This window comes from Cyanistes caeruleus, chromosome 13 (genome assembly GCF_971803275.1).
Source record: "Cyanistes caeruleus chromosome 13, bCyaCae1.hap1.1, whole genome shotgun sequence".
Classification (NCBI taxonomy): Eukaryota; Metazoa; Chordata; class Aves; order Passeriformes; family Paridae; genus Cyanistes; species Cyanistes caeruleus.
The window spans coordinates 15,514,644-15,542,105 of record NC_141713.1 but is presented as its reverse complement, the minus strand read 5'-3'; the positions used below and the strand labels follow the sequence as shown (position 1 = coordinate 15,542,105).

At 37.0% G+C, this 27,462-nt stretch overlaps 1 long non-coding RNA gene across 1 annotated transcript in view; it reads right to left on the bottom strand.

The window, feature by feature from the left end:
- LOC147650725 (uncharacterized) overlaps nt 1-27,462 on the bottom strand; it is a 99,670-nt gene that overhangs the window by 63,261 nt on the left and 8,947 nt on the right. The gene's annotated exons all lie outside the window — the stretch shown is intronic.

The window sequence follows — 27,462 nt, the reverse complement described above, 5'->3', positions numbered from 1 at the left end:
TCAAGAGAATGGTGCAGTTTAATTATCTCCAGCCAGGGTTAAAGAGGGATGGGAGTATCCTTTTGTGCCAGAGAAAATCACCCAGATGTCATTTGTAAGGGCAGCAAGGACCAGCTCCAGGGAGCCAGCACAGGCGAGGTTTTACTGTGTGGCTGTTACTTGTGAAGGGAAACTACTTTAGGATATTAATGCAAGCCCAGTAATCAGCCTGGGATGAGCTTGAGATGGTTCATTCAAATTTAGAGATTTCTTTCTGTTTGAAAGTGTTGACTGGAAAATTATCTAGGTCATGTAAATGAGAGTAGGGATCATTTGAGGAGACTTCAAGTACTGCAGTACTAATAGGCAATATTGAAGCAGACTTTTTTCATGTGTACTGATCACCTGAAATATCAACTGGCTGCACATTCCTAAAGCAAAAGGATGTTGGAAGGGGTAAAGGTGGGAAAAATCTAGGGCTGTATCAACTAGAACAAATTTAGAACTGTGAAAAATTCAGGATAATTGGTGAACAGAAGGATGAAGTATTGATGAGAGTTTTGCAGCATTGAGTATCAAAGTTGCTTTATCCCACACCTGCTAAAACTGCAAGGTCCCAGACAAAGGCCAACACTCTTCAGTCTGTAGCTGACAAAAAGACTTCCAGGAAGAAGAATATAATCATTAAGATCTTGGGGATGTGGGAGTAGGGAGGCATGTTCATCAGAACTAAAATTAAGAAAAATGGAATTTGGTGTGGATTTGGTATGTAACAACCCTACAGAAATTTGTCCCCACTTCTAACAGCACTTACATGGCTAAGTTAAACATAAATTTATTGTTTGGTCACTGTGTTGGACAGTAAAGTCTTGAGAATATTTTTGTGTTAATTATAGACTTTATAGTCTTTATTTTCTATATAAATCTATTCCATATATTCTATGATACAAAAATATAAGTGCATACAATCTTCAGTTAAATCAGTGGTTACTGCTTCAAAAAGCATCTAATTCTGGTTGAACAGTCAGTAGTTCTGGCAAAGAACTGAACCACTGTGATGTGATGTACACTTGCAAAATAAAAAAAAAATTGCTGTGATACTGAGCTGAAGATTATTTACATATTTAGTTTTCTTTGAGGGGAAGCTCCATGAGGCTTTGCTGTACAGAACATCCATCTCCAAAACATAATGATTTAGTGATTTAATGTACATATAGCATGTTTTACTTAATTTCTTTCATATGTCTATTTTCAGATGATGAGTTTGTGTAATCTCCACAAAAGACATTCAGGATATATAGATTTTATAGAATCTTGAAGTTAAATGCAGATGTTTTGGATAGTTTTATTTTGTCCTGCTTTCTGTTAACCATGATTTGGTATTCAGTCCTGAGCCATAAGGATTTTTTGATTGTTAGGAACTCTGAGAAAGGAAGTATTTTTGTTCAGAAATTCTGCAAAGCTTTCTAGGTTTTAGGGTTCCTCTCACAACATCCAGCAGATGACAAACAGTTCCTTGGAGTGCTTGAGTACCCAATATCTTGTGTGTAACCAATACCTTGTGCACTTCAGTCCAAATCCAGGAAAGTGTGAACAGATCTAAGGAGAACACCAGGCTTTCACAGTCCTCCTGGCACCTGGACAATGGCCCAAACCAGTTTCATTTTGAAGTGTTTTTTTTATGCAGTCAGTGCAAGTCTGGTGCTCTGAGGTGCCCTGACAGCTTTGTCTTTCTGACAAGACAGCTCTGGGCTGGCTGTTCCTGAGCTGCAACACAAGGTTTATGTGCCCAGAAAGAAAAATGGAGACGTGAGCTCAGCTTGGCTCCAGCCTGATGATGCTTTGTCAATATTGGATTGGCTATCCTGTGATTATAAGAAACAAGGACATCATGTAGCTGTTAGGAGGTAGCAAATAGATTGTTTACCATGTTCCATGCCATCAATCAGTTTTGTGAGAAAACTTGAGCTCTGGCTGACTGGCGTAATTTCTTTTAAAAGCCCCAAGTGCCTCTGATGCTTAATATTTATTGAGATTCAATCAACAGCAACTTAAAATGATTCAATTTTTTATGGAAAAGAATTTAGAATATTAAAACAGTTTTGTAAATAAAATTATTTTAATTCTAATCACAGTAATTAAATGGACAAGATGTTTTAAAAATGACTGCATAGTTAGTGCAGGAATGCCATACCAATCAATGTGTATAGATTTGCTCATTTACTTCAAACTGAAGATTAGTAATATAATTAGAGATTTCCCTTTAGAAAGGTATTTGTCAGTAAAATAATGCAAAAGGCCAAATTTAAGTTATAAATATAAATTTATATAATTTCCTAAATATAGTTTCCTTGAAATATCCCTCTTTGGTATAAAGTGTATTTGCAGATGAAATGTATTTTGTGTTTTATGTCACATAGTATTATACCAAGTCTTCTGAATTCTTAATGTTTGTTTCACTATGCAAGTTTGAAGTTTGGAAAGCTGTTGCCTTCCAAGTCCTCTGCATGCAGTTATATACCTAAGCATATATAAGAGGGATATAAACAGTCCCACTCTCCAACAAGAATCCCTTCTTGTCAGCTTATAGCATAAAGTGAAGCCAAAATATTTAAATTTCATCCTGGAAAGAAAACGGCTTAGCACCTACAAAATGCCATTTAAAAGCTCACTGTGTTGAATGACCTTAGTAGCTAAGTGACATCCTCCATTTCAACAGAATAATTGAATCATGTATCAAATATTTGCATTGAAAACCAGAATACTTTAACATGGGACCAAGGATCAGCCTGACACATCCCAGTTAGAAGGAAAAATGAGATGTACAGTAGAGAGGAACAAGTGTGAAGGAACTGGTCCTTCCTTCCTGCCAACCTCATGCAATCACTCATGTTACTGTTTTGGAGCCTAAGAGGTTTGATACTGGCCGTGGTCTAATTCAAGCTCTGGTGAAGTTTATCAAGGGCCTCACCTGGAAAATGAAATCAACAAAAAAAGGGAAGGGGGTAAAAAGCTGAAAAGTGGTCAGATTTAGAAGAAAATGTGTCATCAAATGAAAGCAAGACTAGGAACTGAATACTTTGCCCCCAATGAAGTCAGGGGATTTTATCCCTAAGTTGCTCAGTTCTCTGCACTTTTACATTCCTGTCCTTCCCAAGAGATACAAGCACAGGTACCTGAGGCAGTCTCCAAATATTAAGGATGACCTTCTCTTTCTAAGGACATTGTGTAACTTCACAGGGTCATTTGGTGTCCTTGTGTGCTGGACTGGTGACATTGCACACGCCTGTTAGGCAAGCTAGTGTATCAGAAGCAAGATCTCCAAGTTATAGCTGTGGAGTGCTTTAGTGTAGAGCCTTCCTCTTAATTTCAATTCTTGTGTGGCAAGTCATGACCTCTTCTTCAAAGTCTACCCAGCCTAATCCCTTCCTGGCATCTGACAGCATGCAGGCATGCAGGTGTTTTTTTAGGTGGGTGCATAGGCACAACTGTCTGCTGTTAGTTCAGTATCTGTTCAGAAGTGTTCTTCAAACTACTTGACCTGGAAGTGGATATGAAAATTACCTTCTCAGGGGAGAGTCAAATGTTCCCATGATCTAAAGCTGTCAACACTTCTCTAAACACATCCCTAATTTGCATTCAACCTTAAAAAATGTCTTTCATTAAAAATATAATTTGACAAAGTAATTGACTTGCATTTGATTAAGTCAGAATCTATTGGATTAACATGATTAATAGATAAAATTATAATCAAACAGAGCAGTACAAAAGGTGAGTGAAGTCATGGGTCATAATAAAATACTAAATTTAAGAAAGATTGATATGGCAGGAATATTCATTTCACAGTAGGTATCACACTGTTCCCTTACAGACAGTGATGTAATTCCAATGGATTTTCGTAGTCAGAATCAGGGCTGCTCCAAAGGCCTTTGAAGTTGATGAGAGTTATTCGAGAGATCTGTTTACAGTACTTAACACCCACGGTGTAAATATTCACTGCTCTCATATTGATAGCAAAATGTGGGGTTACTATTAGAAGAATTAGTTCTGAACTGCAGAGGGGAAAAAAACAGCTTAATGATCCTAGAATCAAAAAACCACTTAGCCAAAGAAGAACTGCTGTCATGAAAGACTTCCTGTTCCACAGCACTGGAATACAGTGTAGCATTTCATTGTACTTATCTATTAGGAAGATAACTTAAAATTTGTTATGAATTCTGACCCACCAATACGTAGGACATGGCACTGACTGAAAAAAAGCTTATTCAGAGTAAAAATTCTAGTATTAAGACTACAGTTTTAAGTGAACAAGTAACAACATGGCAACAGACAGCAACCACATCTTAAGATAACTGTAAAGCTGCAGGTAAACTAGTAAAGCTGTGTGGTCCCCACCTGGATGAACTGACAGCTTTCATGTGTGTATCTAGCTTGTACTTTATTTTGAAAAAGCAAAATCAATTAATTAATTTTAGTCTAGCAACTAAAATGCTCCTTTTCTGAAGTCTTCCTTCTGTTCCCACCATAGCATGTAATGTTAGTGGTCTCCTTTTAGGAGTGCCAGGCTCACAGAATGGTCTGTGTGTGGTGCATAAAAGTAATCATGGCTTGAAATGTATGAAATGCCACTGGATGGGGTATATGGGCAGCTAACTGCACTCTGATACTGGAATTATCTAAAGATAATATTTTTTATCAACCTCTGCTTTATTTCAAAAGGATAGAGCCAGTGGAAATTACTAAACCTACGGTTACCTAACCTTCCTAGATTGTCAGCTTGTCAGTAATTACATCAGTTGAGTAAGTTATTAGATCAGCAGTTGGTCTGCTACTGAAGTGAGTGTGTGGGGGGATCTACTAAGTTCTTTGAAACAAAAAATTGGTGACTAAATTGAAGATACTGGTAAAATATAAACAGGAAAGTCCCACTTTGGGATGACAGACCACTGACTGTTTCAACTTGAATTTGCAATAGTCATGTTCATTGAGGCATCTGTAAGATAAGGAGAAATAGGTGAATTACTTTACTATAAGCATCTGAGTTCAGGAAGCTATAAAATCTTTGAGGTATCTTCAGCATTCCCTCAAGATTCTAAAAAAGAATCTAACTCTGGTAAATATTGCATCTCAACAAGTTCAAAGTACCCAGGGAATTAAGGGATCTAGCTGCCTATGGAACCCATCCAGGGAGTGGCTTTCTGTTTAAAATCATGGTTGTTTTAGTCTTGTCAAGTGGGGGATGATGGTGCCAAAGCAATGTGGAAAAGCTCATTGAAAGTAGCTTTCCATTGCTTGGCTCACAGAATCCCAAATACAGAGACAAATGAGAATGTTTGCTGCCTAAAGGAGAATTGCCATCTAAGTTAACATGCTCTAACAAAAGTGAGTGCAAAAAGAATGCCAGGTATTTTTCTGACTGCTCCAGCAGGTGCCAAATGATTTAGTAGTGAGACACAGCTGCATTTAACATCCTCTAAATTGTTCCACAAGGTAAAAAAGTGCTGTAGTACCAGTAACACCACACACCAGAAAACCTGCAGTAGCTTGGAAGTGCTCGTTATACCTCCACAGAGACTGCCTGCCTCAGATGGCACAGGTCCCACTGCAACTGTGCCTTTTTTTGCCTTTCTTTTTCTTTTAGTTACTCAACTCAAGTCCTGTTTGAGAAGAAATGGCCTTGCTCATTTTTCTTAACTGAGGATTATGTAATTGCAGCCATTTAGTGACTGCTGCCTCTGATAGATGGATTTCTAAAATCAGGAAATTGGAATTACAGAAATGGCACAAACAATGCTCCATTTCTCCATAACAACTTCTGCTGCCACAAGAGCCTACTTCCAGCATACTGAAATTTAGACTTTAAAAGAGCCACCAAAAGCAGAATAGTTACTATTGTTTGGTCATTCTTGTTCAGCATTAGACAGCATGACTCAGCCATGTGTGTATTTGCCTATTAAAAGACAAAAAAAAAAAGTCTCATTTCACTTCCAAGTTTACTTGAAATCTCTTGAACAGTTGGCACATGATATCAGTGTTTTAGTGCCAAAGGTAATAAATTTTGTGGTCCTTAAGACACGTTTGGGAATAGCTTTAGCACTGGAAATGGAAGGGCTAAGCTGGATTCTTGTCTCTATATCAGGATGGTCAGTTAACAGAAAATTAAGAAATATATAGAATTTAGCAGATGTATTTTTCAATCATTTCACTATTGTTTTCTGGATATCCTGAATTTCAGAATGTGTTATGTCTGACCTCACTCATTAAGCATAGTACTTGCCAAGGTAAACTCTAAATTTAAATAAAAATTAAGTTAAAAAATTAAATTAAAAGCTACACTTTTGTACAACGCAAAATGGAAGAAAACAAAAGAGAAAGACTGTGTTGTTTCCAATGTCATTAAACTTAGGACACTTTACATAACTTTTAACTGTTGTTTTGAAACCACTTGATTTGTTTACAGCAGAAACAGTATTTTGTTATGGGTGAACTTAGCAATGACCAACTAGGGATCCCTGTATATTGATGGGGTTTTTTTTCTTTGTTTTATTTAAGAATAAATTTAGATGGATGGATGAATTTGGAACACTGTTGCTTCATCTTTACCCCTAATTGAGATACTACCATGGATTGTAAGGCTCTGGAGTATAATGATTTGTCAGCACAGGACACAGAGTGGACCAATTTAATAGTTGCTAGAGGGGTTAGGATTCCTGCCGCCTTTGATGAAATCTTTTTTAGGTCAGTAACATTTAGAGATATAGGAAAAAAAAATGAAGTAATTGGAGAAAAACCAGATGGTTTGTGGCTAATTTGGAAAAGTACAGATTATTGTTGTGCAGCATCTTATTCATTAAATGAAAAGACCTTAAGATTTTATAAGGCATAGATTGATATTGATATCACATTATAATTCACACTGTTTAGTGTGCAAACATCAGCCATCCCTTATTTTTTTCTGCCCATGCTCAGTGCTATCACTGAAGCCACTGCATGAGGAATTACTATGGTGAGTCAGTAGATGACAGCCTTACACGTACATTTTTCATTTATATTTTCCTACTACGGAAAAAACATTTGCACGCTGTAAAACACAAATTCAAATATTACAGAAGCAGCCAAATGTACACTTATCATGGAAATACCATGGGTGAGTGAAGTGTCACAAGAATAAGTTGATCTCTGCATTCCCTGCCATTTTTTCAGAGCATCTGGTTTTGGCATTTGCACAGGCTCTTCTTCATTACAATTATATCATTAAATAAATGTTAATTTTTAAGTTTCTTTACTGTTCCTTCTGAAATAATACAGACACACCAGCTATGAATAGAGATGTGTTTATTTTGGGATGATAAAAGTAAAATGTTTACCTATCTCTAACTGGGTAAATATTATTTTACTCAGATTTATTACAATAATGCCCAGGGACTCTGAATGAAATTGCTGAGCAGTTTATAGGTACTGCAAGGGGCAATTTTTGCCTCACATAATTTGTAGCAAAAATAAGCAAGACAGACAAAAGGTGAGAGTGCAGACACAGCCTGGGAAGTGACTCTTTTAGAGAGGCTTTTTAAGAGAGAGGTGGAATGCTTAGGAAGAGTGTCTGCTGACTGACCTGAGAGATGCTGATCATACAAAAAGGCCACATGTCCCAAGATATGCAAGTGAAGTATTTAATTGAGGAACATGTGTCATATAATATATATTTAATATATTGATATATTTTATATTTGTGTATTGATATATGTTTGTGTCTAATTTTGTCATATTTCAAGATGTCATTACAAATGGTTCACAGTATATTGCAACTGGTATAGGGGATTTTTTTGGCTCCCATTAGCTTACTTAGTGTTCTTAAGGCCTTAACCTTCTGGTATGGGATGAAGAGATTCAAACTTCACAGCCTCTTGCTGTCATTTGCTGGCATAATTGAGAATATTGTCAGAGATTTTTGGAGAATCCTTTCCATTTGGCAGGGATGTTTGGACACGCTTGTTAGGAACTGAACACTACAAAATACATGGTCAGCTCTGGAGGGGATTCTTCAACGAGGGAATAGCTGTAAGAAAACAGTGCCAAACAAGCAGCATTTTGCTGAGAGGTTTTCAGAATAACATTCTTGACTTAGAGCCCATTATCTAACAGATGTGTATTGATTTAATAAGCCTCCCTACTGTTTCACTGTAAGCACTTAGTTCTCTCATCTTCAGTGGAGAATGTGAAACAGGAATCTATTAATAAAAATCTCTTATTCCAGCAAAACATGTTGGTGCCCACATTTGTCAAGGACAGTTAAGTATAAAGCTAATTAAAACTACTTTTTTTTTTTTTTAAATTGGGACACTATGGCCAAATATACACATATATGTGTATGTATATGTGATATATATACACTGATGTCCTTTTGCTTGACCAAAGAATAACATTGCAAATAATTTAATCTCCTCTATTTTTTCCCTGGTCTACCTCAAAATGATCATAACAAAATAATATGATTTTCTGAATCTAGAGAAGAAAGAACTTGACAACTTGCCACTGTCAAGCTGTTAACTCATTCTCATTTCTTTTTCAAGACACATTTTTTATTTTTTTTCTAGATATTTTACTGAGCAAGAGCAAATAAACAGGGAAGATTAAAATAGTGTGATTTGGCACAAAATTTGTTAAAAGAATGCATAAGTATGGGAGGGAAGAGGGAGGGCCAGCTCCTCTGCAGCTGCTGAGTTCTGTCAGGTTTAGCAACAGATTCGGTTTCTGTGGCAAGCCTTTGGTAGTGGGAGGCTCCAGAAGTGTCATCTGTGAGAAGGTGCCAGAAGCTTCCCCTGTGTCTGATAGAGCCAATGCCAGACAGCTCCAGGATGGATCAGCTGCTGGCCAGGGCTGAGCCCATCAGCAACAGTGGATGGGATATAATTCATTCCAGAAGCAGGGGAAATCCTGCACAACTGCCATTGCAGCTGGGGTGATGAGTGAGAACATGTGAGAGAAACTCTGCTGATGCCAAGTTCAGTGGAGAAGGAGAGGGAGGAAGTGCTCCAGCCACCAAAGCAGATTTTCCTGCAGCCCACAGAAGTCTGTGGTGGAGCAGGGATCCACATGCAGCCCCTGGAGAGAGACCATGTCAGAGCAGGATGCCTGAAGGAGGCCATGACTCCCTGGGAAGCCAGGACCGGCCTGTCAGGACCTATGGAGAGGAGCCCACGCTGAAGCAGGTTTGGTGGCAGAACTTGGGATTTGGGACCCTTGGGGACCCACACTGGAGCAGGAGGTGAAGAACTGCAGCCTTGGGGTTTGGCTCATATTTGAGAAATTTGTGCAGGACTGTGTTCTAGGGGAGGGACCCCGTGTTGGAGCAGGAGAGAAGAGTGTGAGGAGTGGTCCCCCTGAAGAGAAGGAGCAGCAAAGACAGACATCTCTGTCTCCTCAGCCTCTTGACAAGTACTCTTAAGGTTTCCCCATGCACATCCCAAAATAGCAAGTCACTTTTGAAAGTCTTGTGCTTCTTATCTTGTGCTTATATCCTTTCTTACAGATGTCTCAGTTAAAAACACTGGATTTGCATTCCTGTATTCCATATTTCTGCCATGTATGCAATGTAAAGTACCCTATATCCAATACAGGAAACATTCTATACAACAAAGTTTTTGGAGGTACTGAAAGCTTGTGTGAGTAGTTCAGCAGCTGTTTTGAACACACAACCTCTTCTTCCATAACCTATTACTACTTTCTGCAAAATTTCAAGTAATTTGCTTCTCTGAATCAGGCTGTAAGGATTTTAACTGTAAAATTGATCTCCTCATAAAGTACATATGTTCTAATGCTGTAATTACCTGAGGCCTGATCTTCTAACCCTTGACAGCCTACGTAATCTGTACTTATCTATGGAATCTTTGTGACTGAATACACAATACAGGGAGAATCAAACAATTCCAGAATGTCTACTAGGTCTCTACTCAACTTTCTTAAATCACATTTTGTTTCCATATAGTTAAGTGATCTAAGTGAAGGGTTAACAATGTTCTGTCTCTCTTAATTTGAGATTTGGAAGACAATTATAATTCAAAATGTTTCTTCTAGTTGAGACTCCTTAGGAAAGACACATACATAGCCTAGAGCAAGAAGTCCAACTTTGCTTTTAAATGCAAATATTTTAACAAGTATAACACACAGAAGCATGAACTATCAATTATTACTACTAGGCATATGTAAAACATCTTGTTTATCACAAAGAGACCAAATTAGGCTAAAAATAAAATAGAAATTTGTAATTGAAATGTTGCCTGTTCTCCTTTAAAACTGTCCATTGTTCTTATCAGAAGTAGCCTTCAGGTTGTCTTGACGCATCTAAATAGATCTTTCAATATGAAAAGATGGGAACTGCCAGTGTTGGCAGACTGTGGCATTTGTCATGCAATGAGACTTCCTGGGAACGGTGTTAGAACAGTGCATTATTTACAACATCAGCCTGTCAGATAAGAGTAAAGACTTTGTTTCCCCTTACTTTCATTCTCTGGAGGTCTTACTGGTACATATAGAATGACAGGAGGAAGTTTCAAGTCAGGGAGAGGGAATTTCCCAGGCCTACCAACACTGGAATGTAGACAAAAGTCCATGGAAATTTTTAAAGTGTTAACTTGGGCAGATATTTTGAATCCAGATTTAACAGCATTTGACTGAAGATGAAACAAGTGAAAGTTTCAACAAACATTGAATGTATTTTTCAGCATAGTACTGTCTCAGTCAAGTCAAATTCTACTGTCTCCATCCTCCAGAAGACTTTGTTCTGAGACAGTAATACCCTGGGGTTTTTGGTTGATTTGTTTGTTTGTTTTTCTAGGCTACTATTACCTAGAGCTATGGCTGGATTGAGTCCTCAAGGTGATTTAGTTGCATCACCTTGTAGACATAACAGCCATTTTACTAATGCTTTCCCTTTCTCAGGGGTAGTTGGTAGGTTTTAAGCAGAAGATAATAGTCTTGATGTCCCCTTGCACAACCACACTCCCAGGAGTCCCACGGTAGCTGGACGTGTGTGTGGCAGTCTGTGACTCAGGGAATAGGGCCTGATGAGTTAACCCTGGAACTGTTCTGGGAAAGTGCTGCATTGCAGCAGCCTGCTACTTCCCCTGTCCCCCTGTCTGTGGAATTCCTCTGGGACTGGCACTCTCTAATCCTTCTTGGTTATTGGACTGCCTTGTTTTGTCCTCTTTGGGTTTTGGTACAAATTTTTCTATATTTGCCTTACTGGTATGGAGTAAATTTAGAGCTCCCTGTCACTACTGGGGTTCTGTATATTGCACCAGGCCCCCTGATTTGCTCGAGGTATTTATAGAGCTTATTTCTATTATATCAGATACAGTTTCACCTTGGAATTTACAGTGATCATAATTGAATCTATTTAATGTTGACAAGATTGATATTGTTGTTTAATGCCTATCTTACAAAACACTATGTCTAAGTACTATTATTTAAAGATGAATTGTCTGCATTGTTTCACAGACTCCTCTCTCTGTCCTCTTACTGATGGCTTCTATGCTTTTTCAAGTGCTGAGTGTTTAGGTGTCAGAACACAAACTTTTTTGCCCACTCTAGAAGAGTTGTTGGAATAAAGGAAGCCTACCTCTAGACAAGGCTGTCTCAAAAAGTTACAATATTTTTGTAACCCCCCCTGCCCCCCATCATCAGCTGGTTCTAATTTCTCTACAAGCATGCAGTTCAGGAGACTTGGCTCAGCTGCAGTAACTTTCACTTCAACTCCTTAATCGGATAACAGCCCAAATAGTATTTACCTCTTTCAAAATAATAGGTCCTCTACTAGGTGGTGTTATATATTTCTGGTGGTTTTACATATATACACAGATATTTCTGTATTTATCAGACACCCTGTATATGTATATATGGTATTTGATTTTGCATTTTAGTAAAGTCCAACAGTGAAAGTCAGACCATACCCTTTGTGTCACTCCGACTTCAAAAGCACATAAAATAGCTCTCACATCTCCACATCACCACCCAAAGTCTCTTCTTTTTTGTTTGGATTCTTGCACCAGAGAGGAAGGAGTGTACCTGAGGCAGCCAGTTGTTTCTTGTTTCAGTATTGTTTGATGTGTGATGAGCTTGGTTATCAGATCTCATTGTGCAACCAAATATGGCTTCACTTGCTACAAAAGTGCTTATCTACAAGGAGACAAATATGCCCTCTACTGATTTCATCTGTGGCTGGAGTTTAAAAGCTGCTGTCAGAGAGTACACAATGGAACTGTTTGCAAATAAAGCAAATTAAAATAAACATCTTTTATCATAAGAAAGCAATTAGTGTTGATTCGCAGCTTCACTTGGTTTTTCTTTCCTGACCTTGACTACATTGTGATGGTTTTGTGCTTCCTCGGACAGTTTCTACTTGCATCTGCATCGATTAAACCTTGATCTCATTTATTATCTCAGGAAATGGTCTCAAGGTCACAGGGCTGGAAATTTAATTATGGTGGCAGTATATTAAGTGGCACATTTAAAGATGCTGAATCGTAGTAATTAATTTTTTGGATGGTGGTCTCTAGGGAACAGGTTTTCTCTACACTGGGTGTTTAGACATCCATCATGGCCATTCAGCTTGGCAGCTGTCTTTTAGCTTTAAACTGCATCATTATTCATCTTTTATGACTGACTTTAAAAACACTAGACAACTATATCCTTTTTTATTGTAATATATGTCAGATGCTTGTATTAAGCTATACTTCACCTTTGCTATAAAACATTAACAGAGGTTGCTAGCAGCTACCTAGGCTGGCCTCTAAATTGAGACAACAATTACCCTTCGCTGACATCTAGTGTCAAGACATGAGATATAGCTCGAGTGCCGAATCCATTGGCCTGGAAATCCTGCACTTCCCCACTGATTCAGGCTCACCCAAGAAGCTGCAGCACTGGACATAATTAGTGGACACGAGGGATTAACTTGGCACACAATGTTGACTTTGTAGCAGCACTAGGTTATTGGATGAAATGCAGCACTGTCAAGGTCTTAAAAAGCTTGTAATGTTTAATGAAGGAATGGTCATTAAACTTGCTGGATCAAATATTAGGCAAGATGGAACTGGGATGTTTAATAAAGAGGCCTGAAAATATGAACTAAATCACATATATTCATTTAAACTGCTGGCTAAAGCCCAGCATATCTCAAAATAGTTCACTGCTGGTTTAAGCTAGATGAACTGGGAAGGAGAAGAGTAAGCAGATTTTAGCTTTCTGCAGATTTCTATTGTAAAATTAGTTTTCTTAAATGAACTACCTTAAAGTTCATATATACTGTTGGGACTGAAAAAAAAAAAAAAAAGGTTCTCTAAGGAGTTTAAGGCTGTTAGAGTTCTCAAAGTGAATAAGATTTTCAGATGAGGTCTTTCATACCCTTCATCAAGCTGAATCTTCCAGGACAGATACCAAAATATTAAACAGTGGATTTTAAAAATATTGTTACAAGAGTTGGTCCTCACACCATTGTATTAAAAGCACTATTTTTTACAGGCTGAGGTGAAGATGATCTCTTAAAACATCTGGGACAGTTGGAGAACAGAATTAAATTCTAGGTACAGAATATTTGGTGTAGCATTCCTCCTGCACCTTGTCACCTCCTGAATCTCACTAGATGTAGCTCTTCAGCAATAAAAGCCTTGTGCTTGTAGTATTTGACCTTCTCTTTAAATTCATGTGGTGAACTCATCTAGCTCTTTTTGCTATTTTACTACTGGCTTTTCTGGAACAGTAATGTATCTTCGTCTGGAGAGACGAGCCAGATCTCCTTTTTGTGCTGTGTTTTGTGATTAGAGTTATGTGATTGTGGTTGAGATGTTTAAATGTAGTGGAACTGAGAAAAACTCATCTTCCCAGGTGTATGTGTCATCTGAGTGTGCCTTTCTTCCCTGGGCTCACCCCAGCAGTTCCGTATGCTCAGCCTGGGTCTCTTGTTAATTCAGTGGATTTGCAGTCAGTATTTGTAAATGCCAGGCATGTCATTCCTCTACTTGTGGTGTGTGTTCCCACAGTTAGAGAAGAAAACAGCAGGTAGAAGAGCTGGATTACAGGGAGAGAAGTGGATGATGGGTCTCTGAAGTGAGATATAGGAAGGCACAGTCAGCTTCACTTGGGTTTGATCACAGTGACTGCAAAGGATATCTCCCAGCAGTGTCACACAGCAGAGATGGTCTCAAGGCTGGAGAGTGAGCACAGCAGATAATTTGGGACAGATCAATAGAGCCACAGACAAGCCTACTTAGAAATGGAAATGAGTGATACCACAATGGCTTCTGAGAGAGCTGCAGATGGAGCTTTGGAGCTACCTACACCTCATTGAATTGGAGAGGTACAGAGAGGTGGGGAGATGGCCAGTATCTAGTCAAGAACCAATTTAAACAGGAAATGCTTGTAAGTGTAATATTCAGTCTGGTTTCCATCTACATGAGGTTGAAAACTCCTTGGTAATTCCCTTATAAAAACAGACTATAAACTTGTAAATCAGCTCTCTTCTACTTTTAAATATTGCAACAGAACATAGAAATGGGAATAAGGTATCCTGATCACTCCTGTGGATCATCATGGTTATGTTCCAAGTGCCCTAGTCTGTTCTAAATTATTAAAATAGGATAAATTGCATATGTGTATGGTTGCACATCTAGCCATGCAAAGCAGAAACCAGGGCTAGCTGCAAAAACAGGGCTGTTAAAATAGCTTTTCCCCCCCCACCTCCATGGGTTTCTGAAGAAGCCCCTTTGTTCAGAATCCACTGGATTTTGTGAAGAAACAAACAAATCACAATATAAAAAATATGGTGAAATCACAGTATTTGATGGATATTGGTGTACCTGGAGCATAGTAAGTACCAAAAAAAATCAAGAGGATATATAGATATTCTTTTTCTCAAGTTTATTTTCTATCTTCTTGTAACCCATTTTAACAAAGATCACGTAGATATTTGGGTTGTAACTCTCCATGCTATTGACCCATGCACAAATATTTTGAATATATCTGCATGTAAATATTGCTATCCATATGTGAGTATGCACAATGGAGTAGGGACCAGCTCTTTAGAAAGTTTGAATTTTGGAGCATGTAGAAGGGGCAAAGTCAGTATAGCTGAGGTAGCAACGTTGGAAGAATGATAGGTATATAATAAATAAGTCATAGGTTAAGTTAATGCAAGTGATTAGATGAGTAGCTTTGCACAACAAATGGAGAAACAAGAAAAAACATTAATGCTAACTTCAGAAGAGGCTCATGATACCACATCACATATTTAAATTGAACTGCTTCTTCAGCTGCAGTCATGACATACATTCTATTCTATACTTTACTGCTGGATTAAGTCACCAGCATTGTTATTGAAATCAAGATAATTAATGTTCCCATAATTCATTCACAATTTATAAATAGCAAAATTAGCCTTTTTTGTGGGTTTTTATGTCAACAAGCTCAATAAAACCACTTGTTTCTTCTGTCTGGAGACCTTTTTATCTAAAATGCTACAGGAGAAGGGCAGCAGTGACATAAAATTGTTGCACTTTAGCACCTTTTGCAACAGACTTGCATATGTTTGGTGTATTAGAACTTCTACTGCTGAAAGGTTGGATTTATAACCAGTCATGGGAGGTTTGGATCTAAGATGCTGTACATCATCAGAGCTTCCAAATGACATATCAGGGGGTTTCTTCTGCTTTTAAAGCCTCTCTTACATTAAAACACCATGCTGTTCCTGTAATGACTTCTTGCAAATGTCTTGTTGGAGTAAAGATTTTTTAAAAAAAACATTTAAAGCTATTACTCAGTATACTTGCTTTGCTTTTATGGTAGTTCTGAATGCCACAGTTTTAGCCCTTATCAGAGAAAGTTCCTTTCAGATGAGGTAGGCAATAATTGGATTTCTATGTGTATGAACTATCTTTCAAAACTGTTTCGGTGCATACTCACATGACTGATATCCTCATAACCATCCACCCTGAACTACATTCAACTTTCCTAAATGAGATTTTATTGGAACTGATTATGATTAGATAAATGGGTGACTTCACTAATGTATAATACACTTTTCAATTACAGATTATGTATGATAATTTACATTTCTTGTTTGATAGTATGATATTTATGTGACATATTCTGGATGAGATCTGCTGCTGTTTATATAATGGCCTTACTTTTCTTTTAAATTAAATCTGCTTTCAGCTTCTTTCAATATATTTAAATTTTTAGGATAAACAAAGACATTACAAATCCACCTTAATTTACCCTTCAGTGGAATGAAATCTCTTGGTGGATAAATTCTGGTCCCCAAATTTGTTGTCTGAAGAGATAAATTCTATCATCAGATGAACAGATGAACATAATGTGGCTTGGAATAGCAAGCTCCCCAGTTAAGTGACTGCAGAATCAAGCAGCCATTATCAAACTGACAGCTGAGAGACTGTTAGAGAAAAATGGAATTTGATCAAGAAACAGGGTTTCTTCTTTCTTGCAATAAATCTGATTTATGCCTCCTGGGTTAACAGTTTTCTTTATATGTAGAGATTTTGTAGGATGTATTGCAAATTTTGATGTAGGTGAGAATTAGAGCATCTTCCCTGGCAAAGAACCTCTGGGCATGGGAAATTAAAAAAGTATTTAGCGTTATTAGTATTTAGGGGTTTTTTTTCCTCCCAATAGGCTTTACAAGTTTTTATCTGGTGTCAACACCCAAAGAAATGACATTCAGTCAGAAGAGAGAAATTGTCTACAAATATATCAATAAATTGTATTGCTAAATAGTTTTTTATTTTATTTTAAAGTGGTCAACATACTAGAAAAAAAAATCTAGTTTAATACAATCTCTCTAAATGTTTTCAGAAGTTTGCTGCTGACACAATGATGGGAGGAGCAGCCAATCCCCCAGAGAGCTGTGCAGCCTTGGGAGGGACCTGGACAGGCTGGAGAGACAGGCAGGGAAGAACTAACTGGCTGAAGTTCTACAAAGACAAGTGCAGGGTCCTGTACCTGGAGAGGAACAACCCCAGGCACCAGCACAGGCTGGGGCCAACCTGCAGGGAGGCAGCTCTGCAGAGAAGGACCTGGGGGTTCTGGTGGAAAACAAACAGCCCCTGATCCAGCAGTGACCTGGGGGCCAAGGAGGCCAAGGGCATCCTGGGGTGCATCAGGAAGAGCAGCGCCAGCAGTCCAGGGATGTGATCCTGCCCCTCTCCTCAGCCCTGGTGAGGCCACTCTGGAGTGCTGTGCCCAGTTCTGGGCTCCTCTGGACACACAGATGTGGAGCACCTGCAGGGGTCCAGTGGAGGGCACAAAGGTGACAAAGGGACTGGTGCACAGGAAGTTCCACCTAAACATGAGGAAGAATTTCTTCACTGTGCAAATGACTGAGCACTGAAACAGGCTGCCCAGAGAGGGAGAGGAGTCTTTCTCATGGGAGATATTCCAGAACCCTCTGGAGACAATTCTGTGCCATGTTCTCTGGGACAATCCAGCTTGAACAAGGAGGTGGTCCCTTCTAACACTTAAACATTCTGTGATTCTATGATCAACAAGATTTCTTGAAAGAAAATCACTCAGGATGTAATAGAAGTATAAGAAAGTTCAGAATAAAAGCTGATATGTCAGAAATCCATGAATGCCCCACAGTAGCCTTCCTAAAAGGAGAAAACCCAAAAACCCAGATAAGCTGTGTAGTTGTAGTGAGGCGTTTTCCATTGTGTTGTGTTCCATTGCTCAGTACTGGTTTCTTTTGGCAGTGGTGGTTTTTCCAGTCAGGCACTATGGCCAGTTGCTTACGTGGGATAATACTGATAATCTCTGTGTGTATTTGTGTGTGTGTGTATATTTATATATCTATATATAGCATAAATATATATATATATAAAATGAACATATATTTACACACACATACAATGTCCTGAAAACTCACAGAAATTCCAGTATCTCTATAACACGTACAATGAATTTATGTTTAGTCAGTATAGAACTGACATGATACCAATACTTGGCTTTTAACTCCTTTAAGGCTTTAAAAAACCCCCAAACCTGATGCTTTATCAAAGCTATACAAAGAATGAGAACTCACAACTGTTTCTTTATGAAACTTTGAAGACTGTGACAACATTTTTCTTTTTTTTTTCCCCCTCCCTTCATGGCAATCAACAGAGGCAATTGGTAACAGACCTATTTCACATTCCAAATTTCCAGTTGTTTTGACTATCCTACTTTAATCATTCCTGGCACAAGTCCACTGGACTTAGAGAAGGAACGAGGCCAGCGCTGTGGTCAGCTCAGCAGTAGCATTCAAATACGGACACTGAAATTTCAAAGGTTAAGAGTTTGTTAATAAAACATAATTGTGTGTACTTTTTGCTGCCATAAAATGTTTTATAACTTTATTCCAGTTAATATCCTTGTTGTGAGATTGCTGTCATGGGTCTGTAACTTATAAAAATATGTGAGTTAATGAGCAACTTTCACAGCTTTTGCCAAGTTACTGAATTATATTAATAGCTGATTGCAGCCTACTGTTTTATTTGGACTATTTTCTTAGCTATTGACAAATAAATTAATGACAGTGATGAACAAACTAGCAATTTTAGATTGAACTTACAAATTATTTTTGTAGTGGAAACTATTTTTTTTTTCCCAGTTTAAAGTTTAGTAAGCATAATGGTTTTAAAGAGGGTTGATTCAGACCTGATATAGAGAAGAAATTCTTTATGATGAAGGTGGTGAAGAACCAGAGCACATTCACCAAAGAGGTGGTAGATGCCCCATCCCTGGAAACATTCAAGGTCAAGTTGGATGGGGCTATGAGCAACCTGATCTGGTAGAAGATGACCCAGTTTGCTTGGAGGGGTGTTAGGTTAGACCTATGAATAATGTCCTTTCCCACCCAAACTCTTCTATGACTCTAACTCACCATAAGTAATTTGAATGAAGAGATCAATATCAAGCTTTTTGTGAAAGAGGAAGGTGTAAAATAAATACTTTGGCACTTCTATTTGTTTAACTCACACAGTTCTTTGAGTTCTTCTTCCTGTTTCTTAAAGTTCCCAGAAGTGTGAGGACAAAGCACAGCTGAAGAAGTATCTTAAAACCAATGTAACCCACTGGCTATGCAGTTGGTAATCCCTGAAACATTTCATTACATAGGATTGGGAAGCAGGAACTACAAAATGTTAAGCTAGAGGGCAAGCTATGCTAAAAAATTCTGTTTTGGAGGCAATCTCTATCTGACTTAGGGAGACTATTATGTCTTCAAGTCTCTCACTTGAAGGTCAAAAAATTGTCTTGTAGGAGCCAGTGACTCCAAGCTCCTCTGGTGTGACATGGGGATGCTGCCCTTCCCTTCAGAGAAGAAACAGGAGGTTAACAATCCACATGGTGGTTTGAGAAGCCCTATAGAAAGCTTACAGAGAAGGCTGAATCCCATCTCTGTTCTTAATTTGTTGTAAGAATCAAATTGCAGAAATGATGTAATTTTGGACTTCAGTGAGTAAGCACCTGTATGCTGCAAAAGGTAGAGTTTCATGCATGATGCAATTTGTAGTTAGAAATGGTAGTTCAGAGGAGGAGGGAAAGCAGACCAGGCTGCTCAGAGCCCCATCCAACCTGGCCTTGAACACTTCCAGGGATGGAGCATCCACACAGCTTCTCTGGGCAACCTGTGCCAGGGCCTCCCCACCCTCACAGGAAGAATTTCTTCCTAATATCTAGTCTAACCCTGCCCACTTTCAGTTTGAATCCATTTCTCTTTTTTCCTCTCTCTCCATGTCCTTGTCTAAAGTCCTTCTCAGTTCTCTGGCAGCCCTTTTGCAATCTTAATCTGACTCCTCTCTCTAAATCTAAATCATTCTAAATCACTTCACTGTCTTTTAGTAGTAAACTACTGAAAATGCAGGTAATTTGATTGGGAAAAAATCAACCTGTGTGTAAAAGTATACTCTACACTTAAACCTGTATAAGGCAAAGCAGCTATATGAGTCAAAACATAAACATGATTCTCTTCCTCTAACAGGACATCACCTGCTATTTAAGTCAATAACTATTCTGATTATTTTAGACAAATTTCAGCGTGCATTTTCTTGTGTCTCAATAACAAAGAAGTGTGTTTGCCCCAAAACCACCCTACTACAGCTAAATGTGAGAGCATGTGTATTTGGTTCATACTGGGCTTAGAGTTTCATTACTGAAATAAAACAGGAATACTCCCAAGAAGTAAATACGTACATAAACAATAATTCTGATGCAAATAAGAGGAATGCTGAGTCCACAGATGCATTATTAACAGAGTATTAGTACTCACATTGGCTGAGACGTGTAGATTTTGTTGTTGTGCATGCTGTAAATAATTCCCTGGCTGTCAAAATAGTACTGCAGAAGATAATTGAACCCAGTGCAGGCAAAATGGCAAGAGCCACTTAATTTTCTTTTAAAATCATGACTCATTCCTGAATCAGTGGACAGCTCTTAGATTTTAATAATCTGTTAAAGCAGTTGGGAAAAATCCTTTTCACTGGAAGATTACTGATGACCTCTGTTCCTGTTGCCCTCATCTGAATTGGGGAATGTGTATATACATACATGAGGCCTTTATCATACCTTTACATTTCCTTTTAGAGATTTCAAAGTATAGTTTCTTTGCCCCATTGACTTTAATATTGTTCTTGTAATTCTCCACAAAAATAACTTTTCTACCCTATTTTGGACTCTATAAGAACTTCCCAAGGAGCAACCAAAAGGAAATTTGCTTCAAAGTAAAATTTTGAATTCAGGTATGATCATGCAAACAACAAGCAGAATTTATTTAACCTTCAGGCAGCTGCTTAACCAAGTTGAAATTATTCATAGTCCATCAGCAATGATCAAGATGGAGAACCTAAATGAAGAAGTGCCTTTTCTTTTTGTTTTCCAGCCTTCCCTGCATCCCCCCTGCCCCTTTTTTTTCTAAATGAAAGAACCATTGAGCTGGTAACAAGACTTGAAATGCCATGTCAGCTCAGCCAGCGTGGTCAAGGAGCTCAGCTGTACAAGGGAAATAAAACTGTTACGTTATGACTGCCCTCCAATCAGTCACAGGGGTAATGATGTTTGGCTTTAGTCAGGTTATATGTCAGTAAATATACATCTCTCAGACAGCCTTTAAGACAGCCTTAAGATGATGCTTATTGTTTCATATAGATAGGGGTCGGATGCTGATATATGATGGTCATAGGCCACTGAAATAAATTTCACAGCATTCAGCAGATAAAGTTAATCTCAATAGAACAGAATGTGACTGCACTTTTGATAGAATGTTCATTTGAGAGTGATGGGCATTTTTTTCTCTGTTAGGTTTTGTGCAAATCACTCAAATGTAGCTTGGTTGTTTTTTTCCCCTACCTTGATTCTAAATTTGCTGCTACCTGAAGTGACCATTTCCATTTGGTCTTCAGTGTAGAGCTGTAGCAAGATCAAAAATTCTAGTTCATAAATTCATAAAAACACTGTGTTCACCCTCCTCACATATAAATCACTTTCAAAGGTAAGGGAATCTCAGAGTTCTAACTTCTGCCAATGAAATTTCAGTCATGTGTGGGTGATAACAGGAACTTTTGTCTCAGGAGCAAAGGACTGAGACAAGACCTTACCAAGAGAGACATTCTAGACTTACGACTTTGTGAACCAAAATTTTACTCTAAACTTAGACAAATATTTTTTAAGAGATTCTTTTTTATAATGGTATTTAAGCTTTCACTAAAGCTTACTGCTAAGGACTTCATATTATTTGCAAATATTGGATCACACCTCTCATTACTATAGCTTGACATTAGACATTAAATTCACTAAGTCTCTCCATAGCATTTTTATAACAAAAATGTTCCAACAATCCATGTTATAAAAAGCAGAAGGTTCCCATTATACAAGCTTCTGCTCTCTTACTATTACCATTGCACAGAGTTAGAAAATGTAAAAATACAGCCTACATGAATGTCATGTAACACCTGTGCAATTAGACCAGAATTTGATACAGCCATGTGTTGTACTTACACCCTAAGTAAAAGGTACTTTGGGTTTTAGATCATAATGCAGTGTCCATTTTTAAATTCAAAAAAATTATGACTGTAGGCCTAAGGTTAAACTGAAGCATAAAGCTGCCTTTTGGTGTCAGAGCCTTTAATCTAGACCTAGAATAACAAAAGTGTTTTAATTTAATTTAGTAGTGGGATTTAGTAGTAGGATTTATCAGAGCAAATGCTTGATCCTGAAGTTTTATTTTGTGTTTAAATTGTTAAATATCAAATTAATGGAAAATTGGTCTGGGTAAAGACAAAAGTGGACAAACAACAGGTAATGTCTATCATTTAAGGCAGATATTGTTGATAAGTTGATTGTATATCTGGCTTTCAATGTTAACCTTTGTTGATATTGTTTCACCAGTTTTTTTTTTAAGTTGTTGCGGTCAATAGATAAGTTAAACTCAGAAACTGTAATATTTAGACTACAGCTGTTTAAGTTTAGTTTAAAAGTTTCCTTGATTTGGATAGGGATCAGTACGAATTTTTTTTTTACACTGATAAAACAAATTCTCAATGAAGGAAACACAAATCCTTCAAAGTCTTTAAAAGCACCTTTTAAACCACTGTACTTTCATGTATGCCAAAATTTTTGCTGGCATGATATCAGCAAACAAGTCACAGCCTGTTGTGTAACTACCTTGGTGTGATGGGTCAGTATTGATTATTACATCTTTTCTGTTACAGATTCTTCAGCCTAGTGATCCATAGAGAACCATGGAAATAAATAATTAGATATTTAATAAATGAAAAAAATATTTTTTATATATATATAATATTATAAATACATAAATATTTGCTTTGTTTCTCAAAAATATTTTTAAAGAAGAAAACAAAAACTTTTCCAGCTGGTATTTCAAAGTATAGTCTTTTCTGACACAAAGATACCCTCAAGAACTACTAACATCATTCTTTAACTAGTAATCTAATTGTTAAAACTCCTAATGTAATTGTTTAACATTTTATAATAGGCTGCCCAAGAACTACACCGATGCCCTGAAAATTGAAAGCAAATGTATTATCTGTATTAAAAAAGTATTTATTAATGTAATAAATTACTAAGTTTTCATAAATGATCTGGTAGTAAAAGTTCAAATCCATCCAAAAATTATTAATGTAGCATTTTAGGCTGATAAATGAGATTTCAGCAATATCTCTGTATGGAATTCTGGATTAAGCTTTTTCTACTTGTATCTTCACTGAACAGATTTTCAACCCTAGTACATAAAGTGTATTTTTCTTATTTTTCTTACCAGGGCTTAAAAAACTACAGCTTATTCCCATATGGGGGGTTGGGAAGAAAGGAAAAGTATTTTATTACTGTACTGCATACCCAGTATTCAGACACCCTTTAAAATGTTGATGTGGTGGTTTTTTTTTGTGTTCATACAATGAAGGCAGATTTTGTGCCATCACTGGAAGGTACTCTGGGAGTAACATTTCATAGTCTCTACTTCCAAACACGCAGCAGATAGCAATTTGTTAGCCAGTTAACACAGAAGTTAATCAAATCACAGCTGGCTAGAGCCAAGACAGATATGCCAGCACTCTTTTGCCAAGCTGTCCATTGCAAATGCAGTGACTGACGTATGGATTGACGTATCTCACGCCTATGGAGATCGACACCTGCAGCATTAAAAGGAGGCATTTCCATGGGTTACTCCACAAATTCAGTGTGACTGGTTTTAATACATTCACTGCTCTGAATGCTTCTGCAGTCACTGCTAAAGAATAAATTATGAAGGCTGAATGATGATTCTCAGCAATCATTTCCTAGGCTGTCTTTGCAATGAGAGCCAACTGTACTACAAGACACAATTTCTGATTTTTGCTTTTAATGTCTAGTGGTCCGTGGCAATTGGCATAGATTTGGCTTTGAAAAAACACTATTAAAACATTCCAAATGGAGCACTGAAAAATACAAGTAGATGTAAACTGCAGTCTTTAATCAAATGGCTATCACTGTGCACACAAATAATCTGTAGGAATTTAATGGTTTTCCAGAGCTGACCTCTATTTTTCTTGTACTTCGTTGCTGAAACATAGAAGTATTTCTCTTAATTAAGACAAATTATTCTGATATTTTCCATAGGCACAGTTTCTGAAGGCAATATATAGCATTAGTTTTTTGAGATATTTGTCTTTTCTTTTAGAAAGTGTTTCATCATTCTCAGAGAAGCTCCCTGTGTAGCTCCCAATGAAGCTTCACAAACATTTAAATCCCCTACTGGAGGGGAGGTGGATTTAACTGTGAGTCAACATACTTTTTAAACCTCACTACAAAAAAGAACACCAAAAAAACCAAACAGAAAAAACCCACCCACCACTATTTTTAATCAACTGTGCTCCTGAGTATGATTAACAGGAAGATTTCTTTTACAGCATTACAAGGAATAATTAAGCTGTAAATGTAGTCTCTGTTTGCCAAGTGGGAAACAATATTTTTACCACAGGCTTCCCCCACCTCAACTTTATCCATCTAGATAAACATAATTAAGTAGTGGATGATGGTTTGTTAGCATTTTATTACATCTGTTTGCAAGGGCATTAAGAATAATCATAAAATGCACAACAAATGTTATAGGTATTGAGGTTTTCAGCAGAAGAAAACGTGACTTTTTAAAATCTTGACTGGAAACATGTACTCCTACAAATTAACTATTTCTCTATGCAGAACAGCCATTGAGACACTGCTGTCTTAGCTGATTTACATACACTAATTGCTAGTTCCTATTAAGCACTGAGTGGTCACTCATATTTTCATACAGCATATTCATATTTTCAGATAGCAGTTATTCACAAGTAGTAAGTAACATTAAATTCACTTTAGATTTTAGCAATGAAATCAAATTATCCTTTTGTTTAGGATCCTGTTTGCTGCTTTGCTATTCAAACAAAATGACCTAGTGAAGCTGTCAAAATTTGCAATATTTTGTATGTGTATATTATGTAGATGTATGTGTAAAGCTATATAATGGTGAAAGTTTCAAATAGACAGGGATGGAATTTTTTTTTTTTTTTACTTTGGCTAAATCACATAATTAAAATGTCTCTATCTGAGTCATTTATCTGGCTAATAACACTTGCCAGTCAAAAATTTCTTAATTTTTCAAAACTGAAATAGCACAGCCATCACAGTGCCTTTCCTTTCTTTTACAGAATTCTTGATTCTCTATATAGATAATTTTCTAGAAAATAAAAAAAAAAAAAAAGCAAGAGAAATAGGTTTTTTACCTCTGTTTAATTCTTTGTGTTTTGAGGAGTATGTTCAGAGACAAGAGGGCCTTGGTGCTCTTGCTGAAGGTATAAACATATAATATCTGATGGAAAGTAGCATTAATACCCTGCCATAAGAAGGTGACAAATGCAGACTTTAGAAAATGCTTTATAAGTAAATTACTACTTCTGTTATACCCTTGAAGAGGCACAGAACTTCCACTACTGGGATTTCAAAAGAAACACCAATTTATTCCCGGAAGCTACTGATTTTCAGAGTCTCACATGCAGCCTTAAGTTCCTGAATTCTGCTTGTGCTGTGTTTCTACTGACTCCACTAAGGGCACACCAGAGTCCATGAGGCCATAATTAAGGAGGAAGGGCAAAGGACCTGATAGGAACACTCTAAATTTAGGACATAATTGTCAAGTATTTCTGAATAGTTTTGGTGATAAATATTGTCCTGTGTAAAGAAAAATTGTTGATAACTCAATCTGATCAATGTAATTAGTTTTTTTTTTTACTCTGTATGTCTTTGTAACAGTTACTTGTTCATTCATACTTCTAATGTTAATTACTAATAGTTATTAACTTGAGCTAATTCATCATTTCATCAATTCATTGAACATTTCATCCCAAAAAGATGTGTAAAAGTGCATCGATGTTGTCCTTCTGAAATGCTCATGTGGTAGTGTAAAGAGTATAAATCATTTCTGTGAGCCAAAATGTCATTTGCTGCTATCAGAAGGCAAGTTAACAGTATTACAACTTTGTTAAAATTTGAATGCATTCCACGTTCTATTTTTTTTAATAAGAACTGTAAATAACAGGCCATTTTGAAGTATAATTAATGATCCTTTCCAAAGTCTAATGATAGCTTACTTTAGTTACAGCCATTCTTTTATAGCAATAGACAGCTTTAAAAAATCCTTCTTGCTGCATGCACATAATTTTAAGGAGCTGGCATAAAGTTTTGGAGCTAGTCCATTCATTTAATTGACACAGGTATGGCAAGTTCCAGGAGTATCTTTGATGACCTAAATCTCATTTTACAGAAAAAGCTGCCTTATCTACTGTGTTTTGCACATAGTATTTTCTTCCCAGGTATTTCGTATTCTAGAGATTTCCTTTCTACTTAGGGTATTGCTTATCCTCATTGATCAAACTCATCAATCAGAGGCTAAAAATTTAGTGTGAAAATTTGGTATGATTAATTTGGTATGACCTGATTTGGTATGTTTAAAAAAATAAGATAAAAAAATTTAGGAAGAATCTATTAAAAACTTTCCTACGAATTTCAAATCTCTGAAGAATATATTTTCCAGATATTAAATGGAATCCTAAAGAGTAATATTTATTTTTTTTTAATTAAGTAAAGCACCAATTCCTACTTAATCACTCAGATTTGGAAGTTGCAAATTAAAAAACACATCAAGATTTGCTATACAATTGAGAGGTCAAAATAATGCAGCATATTATTAGCATTAACTACAGCATTATAGTATTCTTTACCTACAGACCAGCATACAGCTATTTTCAAGTGAACTAAGCTTCAAATGTTCTGAAAAAAATACAAAAATACAGTAGAAAAACCAAGTTTCCTTCAAAGAAATCCATGTATTTTTCTGGCTCTGGTGAGGCTGTGACTATTGTTTGAAAGCAAAAAGATAAAAAATACTACATGTATTAATGCATCATGAAAATAAATGATAGTATAAACATCAGTTTGAAACCACAAATATCTGGCATGGAAGAAGAACATAAATGTTTTTTATTATAAAAAAAATAAAAATGTTTTGACTGCTTGTTGTTCCTGCTCTTAGTACGGCACTAAAAATGCTCCATCACCACAGTATGTGAGCATGTTACATGGAGACTACAGCCATGGAAAACTCTCCAATTGGAGTTGTGTCTGAAGGGAAAAAAAAGAACGAAAATTATTTGTCCTGAGCAGGTGGGGTTTTTTTCCTTCAAATTTTGTGGGTAGTCACATTTATTCTTGAAGACAAAGATGTGACATTTTTGCTTCCCACCTTTGTTCTACAAGTCAATCATCAGCTGGCACAGCCTTTACTGTCCTTTCTGCACCACTTTATTTTTTTATAAAGTGTAACTTTTCATGGTAATTGAAAAGATGAAAAGCTGTTTCTGGAATAAACAGCAACACAAACCAGCCAATTCTGCACTGCATAATGGGATTTTA